This window comes from Aquarana catesbeiana, linkage group LG03 (assembly GCF_042186555.1).
Source record: "Aquarana catesbeiana isolate 2022-GZ linkage group LG03, ASM4218655v1, whole genome shotgun sequence".
NCBI lineage: Eukaryota > Metazoa > Chordata > Amphibia > Anura > Ranidae > Aquarana > Aquarana catesbeiana.
Window position 1 is genome coordinate 691,567,275 of NC_133326.1, and position 7,045 is coordinate 691,574,319.

Consider the following 7,045-nt stretch of genomic DNA (forward strand, 5'->3'; position numbering starts at 1 on the left):
CAGTGTCAGGATCTGGGCTCAAACCTGTGACCTCTTCTGTGTCTGACATTGACCCTTCTCACTGAGCTATCTGAAATGCTGGGCAGCTTGCTGCCTGATCTATTGGACAACCCTGCCTTGTGTCTTGATTGCTGTTGAACCTTGAACTCCTTGCTCCTCACATGAACTTTCTCAGCCAGTGCCTTGCTCTTGTCATCCCTGCTGCAGTCCATATATCAAATCCAATATCAGGAGTTCTGGGATGTCTGTGATAAGAAGAATGCCAATCAGTTACCTCCTCATCGCCCATATGATTGTCCCATTGAACTGCTCCCAGGGGCTGAAATACCTGAATTAAAGGTTCTCAGGGAATGGATTGATGAAAATTTAGAGAAGGGCTTCATAAGACCCCCAACGTCTCCTGCAGGGGAGCCATGTTCTTTGTTGCAAAGAAAGATCCCACCTTGCGTCCATGCATTGACTACCGGGGCTTGAATAAAATCACTATTAAAAAACGCTATCTACAGCCTTTAATCTCTGAAATGTGGGAAAGCCCCCTGCTCTGCCAAAGTCTTCACAAAACCAGACTTAAGGGGGCATATAACCTTTTCCGCATGCATCAAGGAGACAAATGGAAAACCTCTTTTAGAACCAGATATGGCCATTTTGAGTCCCTGGTAATGCCTTTTGGCCTCTGCAACGCTCCTGCCACTTTCCAACACTTCATCAATGATGCTTTTCGAGACCTATTGAACCAGTTTGTAATTGCTTATCTGGATGATATTCTCATCTTTTCTAATAACCTGGAGCAGCATCGCAAACATGTTTGCACTGTCTGTGAAAGGCTAAGGAACCAATGTTATATTAAATTGGAGAAATGTGCGTTCGAACAAACCCAGATGCAGTTCTTGGGATATATTATTTCTCCTAAAGGAGTAAGCATGGATCCTGAGAAGATCAAAGCAGTGGTGGATTGGCCTGCCCCTAGAAATGTTAAAGAAATACAACGATTTGTTGGTTTTGCCAACTTCTACAGAAAATTCATAAGAAACTGCTCTCAAGTGATAGCACCAATTACACAGCTGTCAAAGAAAGGGATGCCCTTTGTGTGGTCAGCTGAGGCACAAACTGCTTTTATTAAGCTAAAGACCCTTTTCACTTCTGCACCAATATTGGTACATCCCGATCCTGGAATGTAAGATGTAAAAGTTCCTTTTATAGTGGAAGTGGATGCCTCAGACTCTGCTGTGGTAGCTATCCTTTCTCAGGGAAAAGGAGAAAAGATGGAGCTTCATCCATGTGTGTATTTCTCTCGCTTAATGTCATCAGCCGAAAGAAATTATGACATTGGGAATAAGGAGTTACTGGTAGACATGTGCAGAATGAAAACATTTGTTTCGCTTTCTTTCGATTCGTTATTTACATAAATTTGTTTTGTTAAATTCCTTTAATTTGTTTTAATTAGTGTGACGGGAGGGCCCGTGGAACTCAGAATCCCTTGGAAAGTAGGGGATGTCCTTGTTTCAGCTCCCCATATACCTCTTATGTCTAATTCACCCTGTGCTATCCTGGCACAGGGTGAGTGAGAAGATATATCTTGGACTACTTAAAATGGGACAGTAATATTTGTCCACAATATCTCCCAGGATGTATGTAGAGACTATTCTTGGTTTGTTTGATTCTGAACTCAACCTGTTAATTGAGTGAGCTGATCACATTAGCCTCCAGGACTGGCTAGGAGACAAACTGTTGATGACTAGGCTGAGGAGGGGGGAGATTGTTGTTTGTATTGTTAATTGTAATTAGCTCCTGCTATTGTGTTTATACTACAAGGGGTCCCCGGGTTACAAACAAGATAGGGACTGTAGGTTTGTTCTTAAGTTGAATCTGTTTGTAAGTCGGAACATGTACATTTTTTAAGTGTAGCTCCAGCCCAAAAAAATATTTTTAAGCTTTTTGGATAGCATAGGGAAGGGTTAACACCCCTGTAATGTTTGTTTTGCTGTGTGTGCCCCTGTTCAGAAGATTTCACCTCACTTTCTGTCCCAATGACAATTGGATTTTGAAAATTTTGGGTTGTTGTGGAAACAAGCCTTGGTGGTAAAGCATCAGTGAAGGTACCTTTTCCCCATAATAGCTCTTACAGGATTGAATTTCCCTTCCTAGGGGTAGATTTCCTCTCACTTCCTGTTGTCTCCCTCCGTTTGTAAGTAGGAGTCGTTTGTAAGTCGGATGTTTGTAACTAGGGGACCCCCTGTACTGTGTGAAGCTCGGTGCCCACAAGTCTGTGTCCTACAGGTCATGTCTCTGAGTCATCTGGTCTGGGTAAATTTTTTTAGTAAATTAGCTCATGTTAATTAGGTTAGCTTTGAGTCAGCCTGCTGTATAAAAATTTGTGTGAGATCTCAAATAAAGAGTTAGTTCATGTTCTATCTTCAAAGCTGGGCCAAAAGTTTGTAGGACCATTCAAAATGTCTGGTCAAATCAATCCGGTTACCCTTCTCTTAAAACTTCTTGACAGTATGAAATTTGCCCTGTTTTTCATATATCACTACTTAAACCATTTCATGAAAATCCTTTTTCTGGAAGAATTCTTCCACCTCCTCCACCTGTTGAGGTACAGGGTGAAGTAGAATTTGTGGTGTAGAAAATTCTTGATTTCAGGATCTTTAGAAACAAGCTACAATATCTGGTCCAACGGAAAGGATATGGGCCAGAAGAAAATTCTTGGGAGCTTGAGGAGAATGTTCATACCCCTAGATTAACAAGTGAATTCCACCAGAGGTTTCCTCACAAACCCAACCCTAAGATGCCCAGAGGACATCCTGAGAGAAGGGGGATACTGTTAGGATCTGGGCTCAAACCTGGGATCTCTTCTGTGTCTGGCGTTGACTCTTCTCATAGAGCTATCTGGAATGCCGGACAGCTCCCTGCCTGATCTATTGGACAACCCTGCCCGATCCATTGGACAACCCTGCCTTGTGTCTTGATTGCTGTTGAACCTTCCTCCTCCTATGAACCTCCTGTATAAGCTTTGTCTCTGCACTTCCTCTTTGCTAGGTTATTGTGCTTTCTCAGCCAGTGCCTTGCTCCTGTCTTTGCTGCAATCCATATTTTATACCACTCGTTATCAACCCTTGGCTTGTTCCTCGACTACTCTTCTGCCAGATCCCAACCTGCAACTACTTATTACCAACCTTTTGGCTTGTTTACTGACCACACTTCCGTTTGATCCTTATCTGCTTATCCGCTACTGGACCCCAGCTTGCTTACCTCCTGGTGTGGCGATCCTGAGGACCATGACCTGGTACTAACACGCAGCTAAATCCATCTCCACCATCAGGAGCTCTGGTGAACACCGGTTAGTACTTAGACTCCTTACTTTAGGTGAGCCGGCGTCATCTTGGAATCCCTTGGAAAGTAGGGGATGTCCTTGTTTCAGCTCCCCATATACCTCTTATGTCTAAGTCACCCTGTGCTAGCCTGGCACAGGGTGAGTGAGAAAATATTTCTTGGACTACTTAAAATGGGACAGTAATATTTGTCCACAATATCTCCCAGGATGTATGTAGAGACTATTCTTGGTTTGTTTGATTCTGAACTCAACCTGTTAATTGAGTGAGCTGATCACATTAGCCTCCAGGACTGGCTAGGAGACGAACTGTTGATGACTAGGCTGAGGAGGGGGGGAGATTGTTGTTTATATTGTTAATTGTAATTAGCTCCTGCTATTGTGTTTATACTACTGTGTGAAGCTCGGTGCCCTCAAGTCTGTGTCCTACAGGTCATGTCTCTGAGTCATCTGGTCTGGGTAAATTTTTTTAGTAAATTAGCTCATGTTAATTAGGTTAGCTTTGAGTCAGCCTGCTGTATAAAAATTTGTGTGAGATCTCAAATAAAGAGTTAGTTCATGTTCTATCTTCAAAGCTGGGCCAAAAGTTTGTAGGACCATTTAAAATGTCTGGTCAAATCAATCCGGTCACCCTTCTCTTAAAACTTCCTGACAGTATGAAAATTCACCCTGTTTTTCATATATCACTACTTAAACCATTTCATATAAATCCTTTTTCTGGAAGAATTCTTCCACCTCCTCCACCTGTTGAGGTACAGGGTGAAGTAGAATTTGTGGTGGAAAAATTCTTGATTTCAGGATCTTTAGAAACAAGCTACAATATCTGGTCCAACAGAAAGGATATTCTTGGGAGCTTGAGGAGAATGTTCATACCTCTAGATTAACAAGTGAATTCCACCAGAGGTTTCCTCACACACCCAACCCTAAGATGCCCAGAGGACATCCTGAGAAAAGGGGGATACTGTCAGGATCTGGGCTCAAACCTGGGATCTCTTCTGTGTCTGCGTTGACTCTTCTCATAGAGCTATCTGGAATGCTGGACAGCTCCCTGCCTGATCTATTGGACGACCCTGCCCAGTCCATTGGACAACCCTGCCTTGTGTCTTGATTGCTGTTGAACCTTCCTCCTCCTATGAACCTCCTGTATAAGCCTTGTCTCTGCACTTCCTCTTTGCTAGGTTATTGTGCTTTCTCAGCCAGTGCCTTGCTCCTGTCTTTGCTGCCATCCATATTTTATACCACTCGTTATCAACCCTTGGCTTGTTCCTCGACTACTCTTCTGCCAGATCCCAACCTGCAACTACTTATTACCAACCTTTTGGCTTGTTTACTGGCCACACTTCCGTTTGATCCTTATCTGCTTATCAGCTACTGGACCCCAGCTTGCTTACCTCCTGGTGTGGCGATCCTGAGGACCGTGACCTGGTACTAACACGCAGCTAAATCCATCTCCACCATCAGGAGCTCTGGTGAACACCGGTTATTACTTAGACTCCTCACTTTAGGTGAGCCAGCGTCATCTGCCAGGGTGACTGCCTGTGTACCTATTCTGCTGGTCAATGGTAGTCCTGCAACTGCTATAGCAACTGGTCTTCGTGCCTGACACCTGATCTGACATCCAGTGAAGCAGCCTCACTCAGGAAACTTTTGTCCTGGTCTGAAAGACTTTTTGCAATCTGCCCTAGCCCCACCTCCATAAGGGAAAAAAAGTTTACAGCCATCTCTTCCTGTGTATAATTTCATTCCTCCCAGCCTCCTGTCCTGTCCAGGGCCTAAACATGCTGGCTACATACACATAGGAGTGAGGTGTTTAGCTCCCATGCCCCTTGTGTATGTGCTTCTCCCTACCTGACTTACAGTATATATGGGTGCTGACTCACCCCTGACATCACTGCAGGAGAGCTGTAACTAAAAGGGGGCTAGCACCTGATGACACTGTCTGTTGTAACAAGACACTATTCTGGTACAGAGCTACCTAGTGGCAAAGTAACTAACCTGCTTACAAGGGTAACTAACAGCAAAAAAGTGTTTGCCTAGAAATACACTTCAGCCATTATCTTAATTTTGATTCACTTGTTAATTTTGCCTTGCATTTTATTTCCGAAATCTTAGCTCTGAAGGAGAGCAATATTCATGTGACTCACAAACCAGGTCCGCTTCTAGCCACAGCTGCAGGTTTTAATTATCTGTTCCAGTGGAGTGCCCACCAGAAACCTCTACGAATGGAAAATGCTGGAATAAATAAACTGCGCTATATTGTTTCAGAGTTGGATAGATTGGGGAACCGGAAAGGGATGATCATCGTGTTAACATAATGGAGTCACTTCCTTACTTATCCTGTTGGAGTGTATATCCTTAGGCTACATCACATTCGAGAAGCAGTAGCTTGGTTGTTAAACCGCAGCCCTGAAATAAAGATCCTCATCAAATCGGCCAACACTGACTACCGGTTTGACAATGGAAGTGACTGGTTATCATTGCAGCTGGACACTTTGATGAAAGCAATGTTCTCTTAGCTACTGTTTACAGTTCATGATGTTTGGCAGATGACCTCTTGCCACCGTGAATCTGAAAATCTTCACCCTAAAAAAATCCTTATTAAAAAGACTTGATGCTTTCATTTATATGTCCTCATTAACAATCAGTGGCATGTTTTAATAATGTTTAGAGCATATTCTTCAGTGGGAAGTCCAGGTCTTAGTAACACCTGCTATATATAGAGGACAGAAAATGTTATTAACTGCTTTGGTTGCAGATGGACAAATCTACCGAGTTGATAGCTACATATGTAGGCAAATGTAGACAAACCTACCGTGGACTGGACTGATTGGACTGCAGCTTTTATTCATATTCCTCTCAATGTAAACCTAATTGTTTGATTACATTAAATGAAATAATGTATTTTTTATCTTTTCTATTTGAAGTGAATGTAATCAGCATCAAGGAATAAGTATTATGCAGAAGTGGACCTTATGAAACCTTCCTGAACCCTAGGAACATAAGTCAGTGGCAGTAGGGGGTTTTACACACACTCCACAAGCTGATTGTGGTCTTAGGTCCTATGCCGCGTACACACGGTCGGACTTTTCGGCTACAGAAGTCCGACAGCCCATCCGACAGACTTTCAACGGACTTTCGACAGACTTTTGGCGGACTTGCGGCAGACTTTCTAACGAACGGACTTGCCTACATATGATCACACAAAAGTCTGACGGATTCGTACGTGATGACGTACACCGGACTAAAATAAGGAAGTTGATAGCCAGTAGCCAATAGCTGCCCTAGCTTCGGTTTTTGTCCATCGGACTAGCATACAGACGAGCGGATTTTTCAACCGGACTTGAGTCCGTCGTAAAGATTTGAAGCATGTTCCAAATCTAAAGTCCGTCAGATTTTCGACCAAAAAAGTCCGCTGCAGGTCCGATGAAGCCCACACACGGTCGAATTGTCCGCCGTATTTGGTCCGTCAGCGTCCGTTAGACTTTTGTAGACGAAAAGTCCGACCGTGTGTACGCAGCATTAGTTGTTGCTGCCTCTCCTCTACACTGAAGCCTGTACTGGAAGCAAGTCAAGTGATCGGACCAAAGCAGCTTCAGAATAGGTAAGTTATGAGCATCTTTTTTCTTTTACAGGGTAGAGAGAATAGTCTTAGAATGGGGTGGGAGCATATTTAGGCTTAGTTAGGGTATGACTGGAATTCCACTTTAGCCTTAT